At 39.1% G+C, this 23,183-nt stretch overlaps 1 protein-coding gene across 1 annotated transcript in view; it reads right to left on the bottom strand.

Annotated features, from left to right (window-relative positions):
- Window positions 1-6,976, bottom strand: part of C1GALT1 (core 1 synthase, glycoprotein-N-acetylgalactosamine 3-beta-galactosyltransferase 1) — a 120,729-nt gene extending 113,753 nt beyond the window's left edge. Inside the window, exon 1 of the mRNA XM_063605631.1 lies at window positions 6,938-6,976. The gene's annotated coding sequence lies outside the window, so the exon portion shown is untranslated. The remainder of the gene's footprint in view (window positions 1-6,937) is intronic.
- Between the last annotated feature and the right edge of the window lie 16,207 nt (window positions 6,977-23,183).

Raw genomic sequence — 23,183 nt, 5'->3', positions numbered from 1 at the left:
GAGTTAGCTCTTCATACATCATAGACCCGTTAACATTAATGTTCCACATGAGAAATGAAGAAAGGTGTAAGGAAGGGATCCAGTTTCAGCTTTCTACATATGGCTAGCCAGTTTCCCCAGCACCATTTATTAAACAGGGAATCCTTTCCCCATTGCTTGTTTTTCTGAGGTTTGTCAAAGATCAGATAGTTGTAGATACATGGTGTTATTTCTGAGGGCTCTGTTCTGTTCCATTGATCTATATCTCTGTTTTGGTACCAGTACCATGCTGTTTTGGTCACTGTAGCCTTGTAGTATACTTTGAAGTCAGGTAGCATGATGCCTCCAGCTTTGTTCTTTTGGCTTAGGATTGACTTGGCGATGCGGGCTCTTTTTTGGTTCCATATGAACTTTAAAGTAGTTTTTTCCAATTCTGTGAAGAAAGTCATTGGTAGCTTGATGGGGATGGCATTGAATCTATAAATTACCTTGGGCAGTATGGCCATTTTCACGATCTTGATTCTTCCTGCCCATGACCATGGAATGTTCTTCCATTTGTTTGTATCCTCTTTTATTTCCTTGAGCAGTGGTTTGTAGTTCTCCTTGAAGAGGTCCTTCACATCCCTTGTAAGTTGGATTCCTAGGTATTTTATTCTCTTTGAAGCAATTGTGAATGGGAGTTCACTCATGATTTGGCTCTCTGTTTGTCTGTTATTGGTGTATAAGAATGCTTGTGATTTTTGTACATTGATTTTGTATCCTGAGACTTTGCTGAAGTTGCTTATCAGCTTAAGGGGATTTTGGGCTGAGACAATGGGGTTTTCTAGATATACAATCATGTTATCTGCAAACAGGGACAATTTGACTTCCTCTTTTCCTAATTGAATACCCTTTATTTCCTTCTCCTGCCTAATTGCCCTGGCCAGAACTTCCAACAATATGTTGAATAGGAGTGGTGAGAGAGGGCATCCCTGTCTTGTGCCAGTTTTCAAGAGAATGCTTCCAGTTTTTGCCCATTCAGTATGATATTGGCTGTGGGTTTGTCATAGATAGCTCTTATTATTTTGAGATACATCCCATCAATACCTTATACAAAAATTAATTCAAGATGGATTAAAGACTTAAACATTAGACCTAAAACCATAAAAACCCTAGAAGAAAAGCTAGGCATTACCATTCAGGACATAGGCACGGGCAAGGACTTCATGTCTAAAACACCAAAAGCAATGGCAACAAAAGCCAAAATTGACAAATGGGATCTAGTTAAACTAAAGAGCTTCGGCACAGCAAAAGAAACTATCATCAGAATGAACAGGCAACCTACAAAATGGGAGAAAATTTTCACAACCTACTCATCTGACAAAGGGCTAATATCCAGAATCTACAATGAACTCAAACAAATTTACAAGAAAAAACAAACAACCCCATCAAAAAGTGGGCAAAGGACATGAACAGACACTTCTCAAAAGAAGACATTTATGCAGCCAAAAAACACATGAAAAAATGCTCACCATCGCTGGCCATCAGAGAAATGCCAATCAAAACCACAATGAGATACCATCTCACACCAGTTAGAATGGCAATCATTAAAAAGTCAGGAAACAACAGGTGCTGGAGAGGATGTGGAGAAATAGGAACACTTTTACACTGTTGGTGGGACTGTAAACTAGTTCAACCATTGTGGAAGTCAGTGTGGCGATTCCTCAGGGATCTAGAACTAGAAATACCATTTGACCCAGCCATCCCATTACTGGGTATATACCCAAAAGACTATAAATCATGCTGCTATAAAGACACATGCACATGTATGTTTATTGTGGCACTATTCACAATAGCAAAGACTTGGAACCAACCCAAATGTCCAACAATGATAGACTGGATTAAGAAAATGTGGCACATATACACCATGGAATGAATACTATGCAGCCACAAAAAATGATGAGTTCATGTCCTTTGTAGGGACATGGATGAAATTGGAAATCATCATTCTCAGTAAACTATCGCAAGGACAAAAAACCAAACACCACATGTTCTCACTCATAGGTGGGAATTGAACAATGAGAACACATGGACACAGGAAGGGGAACATCACACTCTGGGGACTGTTGTGGGGTGGGGGGAGGGGGGAGGGATAGCATTAGGAGATATACCTAATGCTACATGACGAGTTAATGGGTGCAGCACACCAGCATGGCACATGTATACATATGTAACTAACCTGCACATTGGGCACATGTACCCTAAAACTTAAAGTATAATAATAATAAAATAAAATTTAAAAAAAAGAAAAATAGCTAATAAAAAAAAGAAAAAAAAAAGAAATGAAGAAAGATAAATCCAATGCAACCTATCAGGCCTGTCCACAAATGAGCCCATAATCATTTCACCATGCTGATCAATGACAATTGCTAAAGTTTTTGAACTGTTCACATTTAATGAGAGAGTAGAATTTTGAAGTACTTTCAGTAAGTCAGCCCTCTTTCTGACCTCTTTATGACTGTCTTTGCCTTAAGGTAAACTTCAATAGAATCTTCTGCACTTGCACACATATTTTAAGGATACTCGAAATAGCACCTACCATAGAAAATATGGAAAGTATTCATGTTTTCCTATATTTCTAATTTTTTTAATACCATTGTGACACAATCTGATAGAGTATGAAGTATTAGAAAACATGTATTTTAATCCTGGCTCTACTATTTACTAACTACTATCTACTATTTTCTGAGCCTCATGGTCCTCAACTTTGTAAAAGGAAGATGATGATGCCTGTCTTTTCTAGTGGTTGTGCTGGTTAAAGGGGAGGGTGTTTGCAAAGGGTCTAACATGTTATAAGTATTCAATAAATGGTAGTTATTTTTATCAGCAACTCTTATAATAAAAAGTGGACTGACAAAAATTTTAAAACTAAATATCTTTTTAACAAGTACTTCAATTTATTGCCACATTTTTTAGTCCCTTGGCAACAAATTTTGGCTAGCAAATGTAAAGTTATTCACTATAAATATGTTTATACTAAAATGTTAGTGATTTTCATCCAAGGGGCAATTACCTTTAAAGTAAAGAAGTTAGACTAAGTGAGTTGCAAGGTTTTTTTCCCACTGTTAAAGCCTCACAAGTTTATAGATTTGGATGATCTCCCCAAAATAGAAGCAAACGTTTCTGAGAATTTGAGTCTGTCTTTGGTAAGGATGGTTACATGTCAATAGAGCTATGGTTCCAAGTCCTCTTGACAAGTAGTTTACTTGCAAACTATTCAGTTTGTCTTAGTCTGTCATATCATTGTGCAAAATACATGTCAGTACACAAGTAGTCAGTAATTTTGTGTAGTAATGACTACACAAGTAGTCATTATTATAAACTGGAAGTTACTGCCTATTATTCTGTCTTAGATTTCAGTTGCATAAATTCTATTTAAGTTGATTGTAAATTATGGCTCATTGTTTTCTCTCAATACTCATTACTTCTGCTGATTAGTACTGTGTTTGTGTGTATAGTTCTAAGGTTTTTTTCAGCTATAGTTCCAAGTCCTCTTGACCAGTAGTCTACTGGCAAATAATTCAGACAGCTTTCCCTCTGTCATCTGTTAACATTAGTCCTGGGGACTGGTTTCTCTGATAAAATTCCTGCAGCTACTTCATACCTTTGGACATGTACTTGGACACATGCCCTCTATTTCATCTTTTGTACCCAGGAATGAGTTGCATGTATGTGTCCATCCTTTGGTACAAACCTTACTTCTATCTTGAACTGAACTTGACTTCTCTTTTACTGAATGGATTTAGGCTAGCAGACACATAGACAATTTTTATTTTCCTCCCCTTCTAAATATCTGTCTCTGCATCTATCTTCCTACTTCCTAAGAAGAGCAGTGTAGCCTCCTTTCTCATGAGAAACAGGGTAACATTTTGTCTTCCCACCTGTTCTACATCAACTGCTTAATATATGTATTAGAACACTGTCAATCAAGGTAACATTATCTGTCCCCTTGTACATCAGACTTTTGTCAAGGATATACCTGATTAGGCAAATGGCAGGGATTAGGGGTTGGAGGTAGAAGGTGGAGGTTCAAGAAAGAAATAACACTCTATACAGTTGAAGACCAAAAAGATCTAGATGGAAGGTAAAGGTCATATGCAGAAACGGAATAGAAAGAATTTTCCAGAGTTGAGAAGACACAGATCTCTAGTTCCATGAGGCTATTGGAACGTGTACCCAATATAAAATGTGGAAAGGTACTAGGGACAAGAAGGACACACATGTGGGGCAGGAAAGAGCTGAGGGAAAGAGTAAGAATCAGGAAATTTAACTAGTTTTACTTACGTATGAACAGCCGTTCACAGTGTTGCTGCCATTGATCTTTGAAGTGCAGACATATCCCTCAATTTATGAACATGGGTTGGTGCAAAGCTCCCTAGGATGTGAGAAAGGAAATGAAAAGAGATGCTGTGCTCCAGTTTACCAAGCTCGGAGCTGATAGCTGAAAGGCCAGTTCCCTTTTCTTCCATTACATGTTAAGTGTGTTTTTATGAACTGTAGTGATACTCTTTGTAACACTGTTTCTGTAGGAAAATGCCTTCTTTGAATTGAATCACATTAAAATGAATTTTTTGAATATAGCTTACATGGAGACAGCGAATGTTTTTAACTTTGCTAACATTATCTAAAGATTGCAGGTAAAGAAAATCTACGTGTAAAAATAGTGACTTTCCAAAGGCATTACTATCAAATTAAGCTACAATTAGAATTCATACACCTTCATTTAGTCTGTAAGAGTTCTGTTTCTATTGAGCCTCTAGGGAACCTTTTGCCTTGAAGAGATTATTGGGGAAAGGGGACGAGAAGGAAGGAAACAAATGAGCACAGTCCAACACACCACTTTCTTTCCTTTCTCTTTCTCTTCTGCTCTGCATTTCTATTTCTCTTCCGCTCTATTTCCTCCTCCCCCTCCTCTTCCTGTTTTCTTTCTTTCCTTCTTTTTCTTTGCTTCCTAGTCTTTTACTGCTCTTGGTATTTGTCCTGCGTCTTTCCAATCTCTTCCTTTTTATTTTTTAGTTCTACTTTTTATATCTGCCCCTCCTAGTAGAGAAAAGGTGGTCAATATTACAGTCATTCAAAAATAAAAATTAAGTACTTAACTCTTTCTGGCTCTGTGCCAAGCATTGTAAAAAGAAAATTACGTAGACAGTTTCTGACCTCCAAAAGCATACAATCATTTGAGTCCCAGCTGTGATTTTATAACACCTTCATGATTCTTGACTTTTTTTTTCCTGTTTCTAAGTCCCATTAAAAATCTGGTGATAGCAATGAATTGCTTCACTCCAAAAATGCATAAGTCACAAACATGCCCTATTTGCATATAATTTCAGAAGACTCAAAAACTCCCTGAACCCCTTAATAGTTTATGACCGCCCTCAGATCAAGAACCCTGCTCGTTGTCTCAATATATTTCACAAATGTCACACAGTTTGAGATAGAATGCCTTAAAACACAGTTAATTTTAATCCATTAAGAAAATCAATAGGCCGTCTAACAGCCATTTTGTGTGTTTGGGTAGGCAAAAAGGGAAAGAAATGTTATCTAATTACAAGTAGGTCATAACATTATCCAAAAGGAACAAACACTTATTTGACCACCTATTACATGTCATATATGCGTATATGAGTCCTACATGATACAGCTTTTATAAAATTATAGATGAAATATATATGTATATATACATATACATGCATACATATATAAATAGATACATGTGTATATACCTGTACATTTATACAAATGTTTATATAATATACAAATATATATAAATGTATGTGTATATAATATGTAAAATATAATGAAAAAACATACTAAGTGTTTACAATAGCTATGTTATATAGGAATCATTATACTCAGATATGGAAATTAAGACTCAGAGAGATCAAACAGCTGACTCGGGCCACCTGCTAGTGAACAGTAGAATCAGAATTTGAATCCACATCTAACTCCAATGCCTTCTTGGAGACTTATTTTTCCTTTCTATTCAACATAAAACTCAGCACATAGGAGGTGTTAATGGAATACTGGAATGCTGATTGAATTAGACAGAACAGAGTCAGGTATAGAGCCCTGCAGTAGATCACTGGAGACTAAAGACCACTCTTCCTAACCCCACCCTAACCTCCCATTTAATTTCTTTTCTTTGGCAAAAAGGAAGGGACATTCTAACAGGTTCTAAAGACTAGAGTGGACTCTACAAAACTTCAGAGGGATATAGTAATTTTACTGTATTCATCAGAGAAATATTTCAGCTGTGGTCATGTGAGGGTAACAGGCTTGAATACACCAATTTTCATGTGAAAGGAATGTACTGCTAAGTTAATGCAACAGCAACTTGAGGAAACTACTTTTGATTTAGCAAGTTATCTGAACATTAAAGGAGGCATTCTGACTGAGGTTCCTGAAATATAAAGAACAATTTGAAACATGCCTGGGAGGAAAATACAGCAATTTTAGCAAAAAGACAGTTCTCAAATAAAGTCTGATTTTAAAGGAAAAGAGATCTCATTGATTGAAGGAATTGTTCAGAATGTACATGTACATACCCTTACTGAGGCTAGCTAATGAAGAAACTGAAATTTGAAGTGTGGTGGTAAAGAAAATGAAAGCAATATAAGAATGTTGGCAACTGTGAGATAGAGGTTGATTATACTTCAAAAGAGTATCTTTAGGGAAGCTAATAGACACCTAACTAAGTTGAACAGAAACTATATTGAAATAAATATAATCTTAGAAGCCAGTCAAGACAGTAGAGCAACACGGAATCAGTGCCTTGATTGATAGATTCATGATTTAAAAATAAACCCATCTTGACTTCAAGTCAGGGCAAGGTTATGGTGTACAGTTTCTTAATTTCCCCAAATCCATTCCTAAAAGCATACTGAACCAACTAGAATAGCAAAAGATAAGTTCTACTCACCACATCCTCCAGAAAGCCAACTGAAAAAACATCCCCACGAGCCTCAGAATGCCAGTGGGTTTTGCCCCACCCAAACCACAGACAACGGCAGTAGAACTCATACAGAGCATGCCTAGTTTTAGCAGCTGTGCAGAAGCAGTGGACAGGAGAGAACAAGAGTTTAGAAGGTTCTGCGAACACTGCAATACAGAAATTGTCCACAAATACTCAAAAAGAGAAGGTCTTACCTTGAGTGGGATTCTCAGCAAGTAAATATTGTGAAAATAACAGTAAAAAGGAGAAGGCTTCTGACTCCAATTTATGGCTGAGTAGAATAAAAATAGCCACACACTAAGAGAAAATGGGAAGATCAGAAGGTACTGGGTGGCTTATGTACTCAAATAACTCAGAAATAGCCAATTAAATATCTTTCCTGAGGAAAACACTTCCGTGAAGAAAATTCAAATTGAGCAGGATAGAAACTCTGAGAGTAAATCCAATATTTTGACGACCTTACAATGCCTTTGTTGTTTGTTGAGAGAAAAAGATCAAACACTGGGAGGTCAGGTGAGTCTCCAGAGAAGGCAGATCTCTGGAAGTGGGTGTGACGACACAAAGGCCATCTACGTCTACATGTGTATCTTAATCTATCTGCTATGTGATAATAATAGGGGAGGAATCTCTTAAGCACTGAAACTATAAAGGCTATCATGGCATATCCCATTTCCCTTCAAGGGAAGCATTTCCTAAAAGTACAGAACACCTGATTTTGTTTATACAAAAGCAACAGAAAGGATATGGTTGAACACAAAACAAGTACACTATTATAAAGAAAATAAACTAAATAATGAAAAAATGGGTAGTTAATATGTACCAGAAAAGACATAATTTAAAAAAATGAAAACTAAATAATATAACAAAATTAATGGAAGCAAATTAAGAAAATAATGGAAACTATAAAGTAACAGCATATATTAGAACCAGGAAACTCAGAGACGAGATGGCTAAACATCAATTGGGGACTGATATAATTCAGAACTGGAGTTGAGTCACTGGTCCATTTCCAATTTATCCTTTTTCATAAAATGTGGTCTCTTGTGGTCCCAATTGAAAGCCTAGTGTTTTCGTGTTTTGGTTTTTGTTTTATTTTAGATCTCATCCTCCTTGTGCAGCTCAGAACTCCAATTTTCCCCTCAACTCCTTGAGTCTATTGAAAGTTTTGTTCAAATTCTCATCCTTTCAGCCATTGTTCTCAAATAGGCAAATGCCTCAAGACTAAAAGCAATGGCACATGTCAGGCTCAGCTCTCTGGGGTTCCCTTTTCTTCTGGATCCTGGCCCCATAAGTCCCCACTACATGAGTGGTTTTTCAATACCTTCAAATTGTTCTAAAACAACCTAGTTCACTATTTTCAGAAACAAGACTTGGGAAATACAATTTACAAAGCAGGAAAAGAAAACAGAAAGAAAGAAATAGAAAGGATCTGAGAGAAAAATGATAAATATAGAAGACAGGAAACGAAAATCCAACATAAATGTAACTTATGTTGGAAGGAAAATGAAAGCAATGGAACAAAGGAAATACAAAATCCATAATACAACAAGACGTTCTTAAAATTATAAAAAAACTGAACACCTATTTTGAAAGAGCACACCATTAACCTTGGAAAAGTGGAGCCAGAATGGCCAATACCAAGACATATTCCAGTATAACTGGAAAATAAAAAAACTCTTTGAACATTCAGGCATAAAGACCAAGTCATCAAAAATAAAATCATAAATAAAATCATATTTACATCAGATTTCATAAGTCCATGGAGCAATATATTTATTAAAAAGAAAAAAGTAGGCTGGGTGCAGTGGCTCATGCCCGTAATCCCAACACTTTGGGAGGCCAAGGGAGGGCGGATCACGAGGTCAGGAGTTTGAGATCAGTCTGGCCAACATAGTGAAAACCCATCTCTACTAAAAATACAAAAATTAGCCAGGTGTGGTGGTGTGTGCCTGTAATCCCAGCTACTAGGGAGGCTGAGGCAGGAGAATCGCATGAACCCGGGAGGCGGAGGTTGCAGTAAGCTGAGATCGTGCCATTGCACTCCAGACCAGGCAACAGTGCGAGACTCTGTCTCAAAAAAAAAAAAAATGAAATTTTTATGCATACCCAAACTTACTTTAAAATATAAAAGCTACGGAAAAATAAAGCAATTGTGAGCATACAAGAACTGAATGAATATTATTCCCTAAGAAATATACAGAGAAAACAAGCTTCAACCAAAAAATCACAGGAAATGCTTCAGCTAAGTTCTAGACACATAATAGCTTGCCAATAAATATTATTCGATCAAAGAGATAGATGTATGAATGCATGGATGGAGGAATAAATAAATTAATAAATTAATTAATACCTGGGAAGGAAAAGAAAAGATCTACCCATGTGTATTAGTCCATTTTCACACTGCTTCCCTGAGACTGGGAAGAAAAAGAAATTTAGTTGGACTTACAGTTCCACATGGCTAGGGAGGCCTCAAAATCATGGCGGGAGGAGGAAGGCACTTCTTACATGGCAGCAGCAAGAGAAAATGAGGAAGAGTCAAAAGCGGAAACCTCTGATAAACCCATTAGATCTCATGAGACTTATTCAGTATCACGAGAATAGCACGGGAAAGACTGGCCTCTATGATTCAACTACCTCCTTTTGGGTCCCTCCCACAACACACAGGAATTCTGGGAGGTACAATTCAAGTTGAGATTTGGGTGGGGACACAGCCAAACCATGTCATTCTGCCCCTGGCCCCTCCAAATCTCATGTCCTCACATTTCAACACCAATCATGCCTTCCAACAGTCCCCCAAAGTCTTAGCTTGTTTCAGCATTGACCCAAAAGTCCACAGTCCAAAGTCTCATCTGAGATAAGGCAAGTCCCTTCTGCTTGTAAGCCTGTAAAATCAAAAGCAAACTAGTTACTTCCTAGATGCAGTGGAGGTACAGGTATTGAGTAAATACAGCCATTCCAACTGGGAGATATTGGCCAAAACAAAGTGGTTACAGGGCCCATGCAAGTCTGAAATCCAGTAGGGCAGTCAAATTTTAAAGCCCCAAAATGATCTCCTTTGACTTCATCTCTCACATCCAGGTCATGCTGATGCAAAAGGTAGGTTCCCATGGTCTTGGGCAGCTCCACTCCTGTGGCTTTGCAGGGTACAGCCTCCCTCCTGGCTGCTTTCACGGTCTGGCATTGAGTTTCTGTGGCCTTTCCAGGTGCACAGTGCAAGCTGTTGGGTAGATCTACCATTCTGGGGTCTGGAAGACAATGGTCCTCTTCTCATTGCTCCACTAGGCAGTTCCCCAGTAGGGACTCTGTGTGGGGGCTCCAACCCCACATTTCTCTTCTGCACTGCCCTAGCAGAGGTTCTCCATGAGGGCCCCGCCTTTGCAGAAAACTTTTGCCTGGGCATCCAGGCATTTCCATGTATCTTCTGAAATCTAGGCAGAGGTTCACAAGTTCCTTATCTCCATCTGAGACACAGCCAAACCATATCACCATGTTACTGGTTACCACAGAACTAGGAATGTGAAGTCAATGAATATTAGTTCTGGGAAAGAAATTCTAGATTAAGTACATTTACACCTTCACATTTTAGATAGGTAAACTGTGTCTCAGCGTGACTTCTCCAACATGCCCAGATGGCCCATGGCAGAGCCAGAAAATGGATCCAGAATTTTCTGATGCTTAGTGAGGATCTCTTTAAAAATTTGGTCACTGGCTGACTGAGCTCGGTGGCTCACACCTGTAATCCTAGCACTTTGGGAGGCCAAGGTAGGTGGATCACTTGAGGTCAGGAGTTCAAAAGCAGCCTGGCTAACATGGTGAAACTCCATCTCTACTAGAAATACAAAAATTAGCCAGGCATGGTGGCACACACCTGTAATTCCAGCTACTTGGGAGGCTGAGGCATGAGAATTGCTTGAACCTGGGAGGCAGATGTTGCAGTGAGCTGAGGTCGTGCCACTGCCCTCCAGCCTGGACAACAGAGCAAGACTCCATTTCAAAAAGATCGCAAAAACAAACAAACAGAAAAACAAAACTTGGTAACCAGCAAAATATAACTGTTAAGTATTGTTACTCACTCCCCTCTCTGGCCCCCGAATAAATAAATCCTGCTCCCTATCCCAGAGTAAAATGTTTCTTGAGTGCCAGGCCATGATTTGTTTCATTAAGTATTAAAATTTACAAAAACAATTTATGTTTACTCTGGAAAAGTTAGAAAAAAATCTTTATTTATAATCCTATCACTCAGAGATAACTACTATGTTATACATATTTTTGTTGTTACCTTTTAAGACATTTTTATTCTTTGAACAAATGCACACTCATGTTTAAAACAAAAATAGAATCATATGGTCATATTCTTTTGCAGTCTTTTTCTCTAAATATATCATAATCATCCTTCATTTTCAATAAATATAGAACTAAATCACATACACACAAACTTTAAAATGAATTTTATATCAATGAAAATGTAAATTTTAATATTACCTTATATTTTATTTTCCTGAGCATTTCATGATTTCAATTCATTCAATGTCATTTATAAATAGTTTAGCTTTTATGTATCCTTAATTTATGTTTTCCCATTATATTTGTTGACATAAATTTTAAGCTTGCCAAGATGATCACTTGTATCTCCTTGGTACCTGTTAAAACCTGGAGGCAATGTCATCTGATAGGGTTTTCCCTTTGTGGGGGCAGAGGCGGGGGTTGTGGGGGAAGAAGTGGGAAAATATGAGAGAGGAGGAGAGAGTCACCATGTCCAGCCAGTTCTTATACTTTTAAATAGTTGAGGGAAAGAAAAGAATTTTGAAATAATAAATCTTTGCATAATAAGACTAGAGTATTATAGAGGCCAGGTGGCCAGGCGCGGTGGCTCACGCCTATAATCCCAGCACTTTGGGAGGCCTAGGCGGGTGGATCACCTGAGTTCAGGCATGCGAGACGAGCCTGACCAACAAGGTGAAACCCCATCTTTACTAAAATATACAAAAATTAGCCAGGCATGGTGGCAGGTGCCTGTAATCCCGGCTACTTGATAGGCTGAGGCAGGAGAATGGCTTGAACCCGGGAGGCGGAGGTTGCAGTGAGCCGAGATCATGCCATTGCACGCCAGCCTGGGTGACACAGCAAGACTCTGTCTCAAAAAAAAAGAACAGAAAAGAAATACAGCCCAGGTATAGTGTACAGTGGCTCATACCTGTAACCCTATCCCTTTGGGAGGCCAAGGTGAGAGGATTGTTTGGGGCCAGGAGTTTGAGACCAGTCTGGGTAACATAGTGAGGTCTTTCTCTATAAAAAAGTTAAAAATCAAAAAATTAGCCAGACCACACCACTGCACTCCAGCCTGGGCAACAGAGTGAGACCGTCTCTTTAAAAAGATGGGAAGGGAAGTGTAGGGGAGGGGAGAGGAAGTGAGGGGGGTAGTGGGGGAGGGGAGGGGAGGAGACAAAAATTACGTTAAAAGCAGAAAATTTCCCTAATGAGCGTAGGTTATTTCTTTAGGAAATTGGAATCTATAATGTAGCAGTTGAGAGTTCTGGGGCCAAATTCCTCTGCAGGCCTCCTTAAGAACATATACCTTGGGGGGATATTGTGATCAAATTATGTAATGTTTGCAAAGTGCTTAACATAGTTGTTGACAAGTTTCAATAAGTGTTAGCTCTGTTGCTCCTATGGTTGTTGATATTATTATCATTACTATTATCTCATGAAAGAGATATAAATGCCCCATTTGTCCCATATCCTGACTTCCCTTGGGTATTTATATAATAGCTTTCGTCACTGTCAAATTTCACCCACTTACAGGTGATTGGCTTTTCCGTTTATACCACTCTATTTCTCTTGGTGTTAAAAACCCCACCCTTTTTTTCAGGGGTTTTTTTTTGAAAGGGAGAGTGTCCAGTGACGGCCCACTTCCTCTTGGAACACTGGTTAACATCTTTTTGACAGATTTTTGGACTGTCTTCTTGGCTTTGTATTCTGGTTCAGTGGCTACCAGCCACTGTATGTATATACATATGCTGTATGTGTGTATATATATATACACACACATATATATACATATATATAATAGGTATATATACATGTATATATATGTGTATATATGTATATATATATAATTATTGTTGTTTTTGTCATTAAATATCTTTGGCTTTTGGCTCTGCAGCCCAAAGTTCAGTCCTGTTCTACCCTGCATTCTGGCTTCCACAATCATTGCCTGCATTTCACTTATCAAGACTTGTTTAATTAGGATCAGAAAAGAGGCTGGGTCATTAAGTAGAATAAACAAGGGTTTTGGAGTTACACAGACCTGGGTTCAAATCCCATACTAGTGATTGCTGGTTTTGTAACTTGAATCTGTTACAAGATCTCTCTGTGAGGCAATTTTATTATTAGTAAAATGGATAAGATAATGCCCATCTCAGCAGGGTTTGTTGATGATGAAATATTAATAGCATAATGGATATATGTGGCATAAATACCCCTCAATGTTAGTTTTAACTTATGTTTTATGTATTAAAATTTGAATATGTTTAAATTTACACCTTTCCTTCCTTCAGGAACTATTAAATATAATTCAAAGGAAATACAGTTCCTTAAAAAACGATATTTAAATTTGTATGTGTTTATACCTTTCTTTCCTTCCTTTGAATTATTGCAGATCAAAGACTGCAACAGAAATATGCATGACAGTGATTTCAAATTTCTTTTCCAGCCACATTTGAATAGCAAAGATTATCATTTTCTAGCTAATATATCACCATTATGTAGGTGAGTCTCTGTTACCTTATTTTTTACCACTCCTCAGGCAATTGCTTTTCTTGGAACCATTTGTTTCCATGTACTTGACCTTGGCTTACTTTCTGGCTTTATTACTTATCGTAACTATCAGTTTGTTTTATTACCTTTAATTAAGTTGTATTAGGCACCTGTAAATGGTGATGACCTTGTTTTTTGGTGGGCCAAGTTTCACCTTTACTGATTGAGGCAATTCAGTCCATTCATTTTGCCCTTTATGGCACTTCTGTCTCCATATTTCTCTCAGAAGAAATGCCAATTAAAAATATATTTTAGTAAAATGAGCATTTTAATTAGCATATATATTTTTAAAGTAGAAATTATTGGCTGGGCATGGTAGCTCACACCTGTAATCCCAGCACTTTGGGAGGCCAAGGTGGGTGGATCATGAGGTCAGGAGTTCGAGACCAGCCTGACCAACATGGTGAAACCCCATCTCTACTAAAAATACAAAAATTAGCCCAGCATGGTGGCACGTGCCTGTAATTGCAGCTACTCAGGAGGCTGAGGCAGAAGAATCGCTTGAACCCGGGAGGCAGAGGTTGCAGTGAGCAGAGATCGTGCCACTGTATTCCAGCTTGGGTGACAGAGCAAGACTCTGTCTCAAAAAATAAAAGTAGAAATTATTGATTCTTTAGTTAGTAAAAAGCTCATTTATCTCGTAGCCTTCAACTAACTTTTGTGTTTAAGAAACCAACATGCAGGCTGGGAGGAGTGGCTCATAACAGTAACCCCAGTCCTTTGGGAGGCTGAGGCAGGAGGATCACTTGAGCCCAGGAGTTGAAGACCAGCCTGGGTAACAAAGTAACGCCCCATCCCTGCTAAGAAAAAATTAAAATTTTTATTTTAAAATTTAAAATTTAAATTTACAATGCCAATTTAAAATTTAAAATGCCAGTTAAAATAATTTTAAAATATTTAAAAAAGAAGCCAACCTGCTAGATTTGTCACATAAGCCTCCATATACTCCTATGATATAGCTATATAATTTGATTGATTAAACATGGCTTCCTGATCATCTCATAGGCCCTTGGTCAAAAACAAATCTTCCCTCATTATTATTTATTTAAAAACTGGATTCAATGATTTTATTTTGACTTCTAGCACTATTTCAATTTCCTCCAGTATTCAAATAACAGGATTAGCAAGGTGGTGACCTGCTACAGAAGGGAGGGGCTGGTGACTGTAAGAGACTAATGGTAGGCATTTGCGCCCATGTGCGCACATACACGCACGCGCACACACACACACACAGTACAGGTAATGAGACAGGATAAAAGAAGGTCTTTGTTCTTTAGAGTTTCTTAATTCCAGAACCTTTTACCCTCCATGTAGGATAAACTGGCTTTTCTAAGTTCTGGGAGCTTTCTCAAAGGTAGTGGAATTCTGTTTTCGGAGAAACGGGAGAACTTTTTGTGCCCAAGAGTCTAAAGGAGAGGGCATGGGGTCCTGGGGATTCGCATGAGGCCCGGGAAGTGTCAGGATCTGGGTGCAATGAAAAGAACTCTTGTGAGTGAGTATTGCTTCATACCGCATGTGATGGCCAGATAAGGAGGCCTACCCAGCCCTGTGTTCCTGAGGCTGCTTGTGGGAGTGGAGAGATGTCTCCCCATCAGGCAGGCTGCCATTCTGGTCTCCTTAACCTCCCGGGCATTCCAGGAGGAGAATTCTGAGCAGTTGTATGTTTTCTTGTCAGGTTCTTTAATTCCACTGGTCCTAAGGACCTGTCACACCCTAGCCTACTCACCAGCAAACACACTGGAGACTCATGCTCACCAGAGACTACTGACAGCTGTGGTAATCATGCAGTGCAGATCTCTTGAGTACTTAATACAGTCTTTTCTCAGTATTTGAGGGGGATTGGTTCTAGGACCACTGCAGGATACCAAAATTTCTAGATGCTCAAGACCCTTATATAAAATGGCATAGTATTTGCATATAACCCTCATACATCCTCCTGTACATTTTAAATAATCTCTATATTACTTGTAATACCTAATGCAATGTAAATGCTATGTAAATAATTATAATACTATATTTACATTATTTTTATTGTACTGTTATTTTGAACTTTTTCCTTAATATTTTTAATCATGGTTGGTAGAATTCATGGATGTGGAGCCCACAGATACAGAAGATTAGCTGTATAGGCCAGGCTTTTGATCTGGGGTTAGACTTTTGAAGCAGGAGAACAAAAATTCCTTCCTTTATAAAGCTTAAATTTTGGTGGGTGGGGAGAGTAACACCATAAACAATCACGAGGTCAGATAGTGATAAGTGCAATGGAGAAAAAAAAAAAAGCAGAGAGTGCTGCAAGCAGGAGCTGTAATGTTAAATAGGGTGGTCACTGAGAAATGCACATTTGAAGAAAAACCTAAAAGAGGTTACAGAGAAAAACATGTGACCATCCCAGGGACAAGCATTTATAGCAGAGGGAGTAACAAGTTCAAAGGCCCAGAGGGGCCTATATCCTGTATTTTGGGAGAACAGTGAGATAAGTGAGGCTGAAGATGCATGAAGGAAGAAGAGATTTGAAATAGGTGAAGTACCTGAGAATCATGTTGGGCCTTGTAGGCCTGTGAAAGGACTTCAACTTTGCACTGAGTGAGATGAGGAGACATTGGAGGGTTTTGAGCTGAGGGGTGACATGATCTGACTCTCTTTGTGGTGGGGCAAAATCAGAAGCAATGATATCAATTGGGAGGCTATCGCAAAAGGTAATATAACTTGGACTAGGTTGGCTCCAAAGGAAGGGATGAGAAGTCATTGAGTTCTGGATATATTTTGAGGGCACAGTCATCAGCATTTGCTGATAGATCAAATGTGGGGTATATGAGAGCAGGAGGCATCAAAGATGATTCCAAGCTTTTGACCTACACAACTGGAGAGATTTTATTTATTACTGAGATGGGGGAACTTAGAAAGGAACGTATTTCAGGAAAGATTACAAATTTGTTTTAGGGCACATTAAGTTGAGATGCCTATTAGACATGCAGTTGAAGATGTCAAGTGGGCAGCTGAATTTGTAAATATGGGGTTCACAAGAGAAGCCTATGCTAGAAACATAAATTGAGGAGTCATCAGTGAATAGATGGTATTTAAAGCCATATGTAGTACTAAATCCACATATGGGACTTTGGGGCAGAGTAGAGCACACTGGTACATATCAGACTGAGGATAACAGGGTGAGGGCACTCATCTGACATTAATGCTGCTTCAGTCCAAATACTGTAATGAAATTCAAATACTTCCTATAAGAAATTCTTAATGACAATTGTACTACTCATTAGAATCTCAGTTTTCACCAGGGATGATCCAAATGCCCAAGGGGACTAAAAAATAATACTGAATATGATTAAAGGAGAGGAGATAAACTCTTTGCAATGATAACAGGAGTTTGTGCAGAATCTCAGTGCAGGCTTGATGGAGAATCCAGTAGGTTCTGTGGGCCCCATGTGAACCAGAATGAGGGTGTAAACTGCTGCCCGCAATAGTAATTATCCACGACATAGAACCCATGAGGAACAGTTCTCAGAATACTCACTGCCACAGCCAATCTCCAGGTCCAAAGAAGAGGGAAGTGGTGGTCTATGATATATGTGGTCAACCCAGCCTCTTCCTACTCAAAAGAACCAGCATGATGTACCTCAAAAAGATCTTTCCAACTGGTTCCCACTGATGCCAAGAATATGAGTGCTTTGTAAATTTGACCATAAGGTTGAGGAAGATGCTTACAATTGGTTATTAGCATGGACTTAAATGTGTGGTTTGCCTGTCAGTTGTTCTTAGAAAAGCATTTGTAAAATTGTAAACTAGCTACAGGCCAGGCCAATGAGGAAAGTCATTGAGGTACCCTACCTGCATCAGTAAGAGAGCAATGTAATTTTATTAAGGTGATTTGGGCTTATGTTATCAAGCTACAAGACATTTTTAATCAAAGGAACTTTTTAAGCAAACAGCCTTCTTTTGGATAATGGTAATACGTCCTGGGTTCAGAGTCACTGATTGCTTTCATATATGTAGCTAAAACATTTCCTATAAGAGTTGATAATGTAGTTGATACAAAAGAAAAATGAAAGACTTTTGATAAAGAAAGATAAAAATGTGTATGATTTGTCATTGTTGCCATTGAGCCTACCATTCAGGCAGGTAAAGCAGCTCAGATAGGCAGCATCTTTAATGGCCCACAATGCAAACTGCAAAACCTTCTCAGCAGAAAACAATTAGCTCATGTCAAAAGAAAAAAGTACAATAAATTTAGATAAAGATCTTAACTGAGATATTTATTGGTTTAACTGGCTTCATTTGCAATTCTAGAATAGGATGACACTTCATTCCATAAAATAAGTGTTCCATTGAGATGTGCAGAAGGGTTTGGTTTTACACACAGAAAGGGATGAAGAAAACAGAAACAAAGAACAAAATGCAGTCATTTTAAAGTTACTTTTATTATAAGACAGGAATAGGGAGACAGAAAAATAGAAATATAACTGACTGACATCAGCTTACTGAAGGTGACTTTTTTTTTTTTTTTTTGAGACCAAGGCTTTGTCACCCAGGCTGGAGAGCAGTGGCGCGATCTTGGCTCACTGCAGGCTCTGCCTCCTGGGTTCACGCCATTCTGCTGCCTCAGCCTCCCAAGTAGCTGGGACTACAGGCGCCTGCCAGCACGCCTGGCTAATTTTTTTTGTATTTTTAGTAGAGATGGAGTTTCACCATGTTAGCCAGGACGGTCTCGATCTCCTGACCTCGTGATCCACCTGCCTCAGCCTGCCAAAGTGCTGGGATTACAGGCGTGAGCCACTGCACCTGGCTGCAGGTGACTTTTTGTTGTGAAGATTAAAACAGAGGGAAAGTCAGGAAAACATTAAAGATGGCTGAATAGGAACAGCTCCAGTCTGCAACTCCCGGCATGATCATTGCAGAAGATGGGTGATTTCTGCATTTCCAACTGAGGTACCTGGCTCATCTCATTGGGACTGGTTGGACAGTGGGTGCAGCCCACAGAGGGCGAGCTGAAGCAGAGCGGGGCATCACCTCACCTGGGAAGCACAAGGGGTTGGGGGATTTCCCTTTCCTAGCCAAGGGAAGCCGTGACAGACTCTACCGGGAAAATTGGACACTGCCACCCAAATACTGCACTTTTCCAATGGTCTTAGCAAATGGCACACCAGGAGATTATATCCTGTGCCTGGTTCAGTGGGTCCCACACCCACAGAACCTTGCTCACTGCTAGCACAGCAGTCTGAGATGAAACTGCAAGGAGGCAGCCTGGCTGGGGGAGGGGCAGCCACCATTGCTGAGGATTGAATAGGTAAACAAAGCAGCTGGAAAGCTCGAACTGGGTGGAGCCCACTGCAGCTCAACAAGGCCTACCTGCCTCTGTAGACTCCACCTCTGGGGCAGGGCATAGCTGAAAAAAAGACAGCAGAAACTTCTGCAGACTTAAACGTCCCTGTCTGACAGCTCTGAAGAGAGCAGTGCTTCTCTCAGCACAGTGTTTGAGCTCTGAGAATGGACAGACTGCATCCTCAAGTGGGTCCCTGAACCCTGTATAGCCTAACTGGGAGACACCTCCCAGTAAGGGCTGACTGACACCTCATACAGCCAGGTGCCCCTCTTAGACGAAGCTTCCAGAGGAAGGATCAGGCAGCAATATTTGCTGTCCTGCAATATTGCTGTTCTGTGGCCTCTGCTGATGATACCCAGGCAAACAGGGTCTGGGGTGGACCTCCAGCATACTCCAACAGACGTGCAGCTGAGGGACCTGACTGTTAGAAGGAAAACTAACAAACAGAAAGGAATAGCATCAACATCAACAAAAAGGACATCTGCACCGAAACCCCATTTGTAGGTCACCATCATCAAAGACCAAAGGTAGATAAAACCACAAAGATGGGGAGAATCCAGAGCAGAAAAGCTGAAAATTCTAAAAACCAGAGCACCTCTTTTCCTCCAAAGGATCGCAGCTCCTCACCAGCAATGGAACAAAGCTGGATGGAGAATGACTTTGACGAATTTACAGAAGTAAGCTTCAGAAGGTCGGTAATAACAAACTTCTCCAAGCTAAAGGAGGATGCTTGAACCCATTGCAAGGAAGCTAAAAACCTTGAAAAAAGATTAGACAAATGGCTAACTAGAATAAACAGTATGGAGAAGTCCTTAAATGACCTGATGGAGCTGAAAACAATGGCACGAGAACTATGTGATGTAGGCATAAGCTTCAGTAGTTGATTTGATCAAGTGGATGAAAGGGTATCAGTGATTGAGATCAAATTAATGAAATGAAGTGAGAAGAGAAGTTTAGAGAAAAACAAGTAAAAAGAAATGAACAAAGCCTCCAAGAAATATGGGACTATGTGAAAAGACCAAATCTATGTTTGATTGGTGTACCTGAAAGTGACAGGGAGAATGGAACCATGCTGGAAAACACTTTTCAGGATATTATCCAGGAGAACTTCTCCAACCTAGCAAGGCAGGCCAATATTCAAATACAGGAAATACAGAGAACATCACAAAGATACTTCTTGAGAAGAGCAACCCCAAGACACATAATTGTCAGATTCACCAAGGTTGAAATGAAGGAAAAAATGTTAAAGACAGCCAGAGAGAAAGGTCAGGTTACCCACAAAGGGAAGCCCATCAGACTAACAGTAGATCTCTTGGCAGCAACCCTACAAGCCAAAAGAGAGTGGGGGACAATATTCAACATTCTTAAAGAAAACTATTTTCAATCCAGAATTTCATATCCAGCCAAACTAAGCTTCATAAGTGAAGGAGAAATAAAATCCTTTACACACAAGCAAATGCTGAGAGATTTTGTCATCACTAGGCCTCCTTACAAGAGCTCCTGAAGGAAGCACTAAACATGGAAAGGAACAACCGGTACCAGCCACTGCAAAAAAGCCCGGTTGTAAAGACCATCAATGCTAGGAAGAAACTGCATCAACTAATGGGTAAAATAACCAGCTAACATCATAATGACAGGATCAAATTCACACATAACAATATTAACCTTAAATGTAAATGGGCTAAATGCTCCAATTAAAAGACACAGACTGACAAATTAGTTAAAGAGTCAAGACCCATCAGCGCGCTGTATTCTGGAGACCCATCTCACATGCAGAGACACACATAGGCTGAAAATAAAGGGATGGAGAAAGATCTACCAAGCAAAAAGAAAGCAAAAAAAAAAAAAAAAAAAAAGCAGGGGTTGCAATCCTAGTTTCTGATAAAACAGACTTTAAACCAACAAAGATCAAAAGAGACAAAGAAGGCCATTACATAATGGTAAAGGGATCAATTCAACAAGAAGAGCTAACTATCCTAAATATATATGCACCCAATACAGGAGCACCCAGATTCATAAAGCAAGTCCTTAGAGACCTACAAAGAGACTTAGATGCCCACACAATAATAATAGCAGACTTTAACACCCCACTGTTAATATTAGACAGATCAATGAGACAGAAGGTTAACAAGGATATCCAGGACTTGAACTCAGCTCTGCACCAAGTAGACCTAATAGACATCTACAGAACTCTCCACCCCAAATCAACAGAATACACATTCTTCTCAGCACCATATCACACTTATTCCAAAACTTACCACATAGTTGGAAGTAAAGCACTCCTCAGCAAATGTAAAAGAACAGAAGGCACAACAAACTGTCTCTCAGACCACAGTGCAATGAAATTAGAACTCAGGATTAAGAAACTCACTCAAAACCACACAGCTACATGGAAACTGAACAACCTGCTCCTGAATGACTACTGGGTAAATAACGAAATGAAGGCAGAGATAAAGATGTTCTTCGAAACCAATGAGAAAAAAGACACAACGTACCAGAATCTCTGGGACACATTTAAAGCAGTGTGTAGAGGGAAATTTATAGGACTAAATGCCCATAAGAGAAAGCAGGAAAGATCTAAAATTGACACCCTAACATCACAATTAAAAGAACTAGAGAAGCAAGAGCAAACAAATTCAAAAGCTAGCAGAAGTCAAAAAATAGGTAAGATCAGAGCAGAACTGAAGGAGATAGAGACAGAAAAAATTCCTCAAAAAAATCAATCAATCCAGGAGCTGGTTTTTTGAAAAGATCAACAAAATTAATAGACCACTAGCAAGACTAATAAAGAAGAGAGAAGAATCAAATAGAGGCAATAAAAAGTGATAAAGGGGATATCACCACTGATCTCACAGAAATAGAAACTACCATCAGAGAATATTATAAACACCTCTACACAAATAAACTAGAAAATCTAGAAGAAATGGATAAATTCCTGGACACATACACCCTCCCAAGACTAAACCAGGAAGAAGTTGAATCTCTGAATAGACCAATAACAGGCTCTGAAATTGAGGCAATAATTAATAGCCTGTGAACCAAAACAAGTCCAGGACCAGATGGATTCACTGCCGAATTCTACCAGAGGTACAAAAAGGAGCTGGTACCATTCCTTCTGAAACTATTCCAATCAATAGAAACAGAGGGAATCCTCCGTAACTCATTTTATGAGGCCAGCATCATCCTGATACCAAAGCCTGGCAGAGACACAACAAAGAAAGAGAATTTTAGACCAATATCCTTGATGAACATCGATGTGAAAATCCTCAGTAAAATCCTGACAAACTGAATCCAGCAGCACATCAAAAAGCTTATCCACCAAGATCAAGTTGGCTTCATCCCTGGGATGCAAGCCTGGTTCAACATATGCAAATTAATAAACGTAACCCATCACATAAACTGAACCAAAGACAAAAACCACATAATTATCTCAATAGTTGCAGAAAAGGCCTTTGACAAAATTCAACAGCCCTTCATGCTAAAAAACTCTCAATAAACTAGGTATTGATGGAACATATCTCAAAATAATAAGAGATATTTATGACAAACCCACAGCCAATATCACACTGAATGGGCAAAAACTGGAAGCATTCCCTTTGAAAACTGGCACAAGACAGGGATGTCCTCTCTCACCACTCCTATTCAACATAGTGTTGGAAGTTCTGGCCAGGGCAATCAGGCAAGAGAAAGAAAAAAAGGGTATTCAATTAGGAAAAGAGGAAGTCAAATTGTCCCTATTTGCAAATGACATGATTGTATATTTAGAAATCCCCATTGTCTCAGCCCAAAATCTCCTTAAGCTGATAAGCAACTTCAGCAAAGTCTCAGGATACAAAATCAATGTGCAAAAATCACAAGCATTCCTATACACCAATAACAGACAAACAGAGAGCCAAATCATGAGTGAACTCCCATTCACAATTGCTTCAAAGAGAATAAAATACCTAGGAATCCAACTTACAAGGGATGTGAAGGACCTCTTCAAGGAGAACTAGAAACCACTGCTCAGCAATATAAAAGAAGACACAAACAAATGGAAGAACATTCCATGCTCATGGATAGGAAGAA

Source organism: Pan paniscus, chromosome 6, assembly GCF_029289425.2.
Source record: "Pan paniscus chromosome 6, NHGRI_mPanPan1-v2.0_pri, whole genome shotgun sequence".
NCBI lineage: Eukaryota > Metazoa > Chordata > Mammalia > Primates > Hominidae > Pan > Pan paniscus.
The sequence above is the reverse complement of the archived record's forward strand: the minus strand, read 5'-3'. Positions and strand labels throughout refer to the sequence as shown.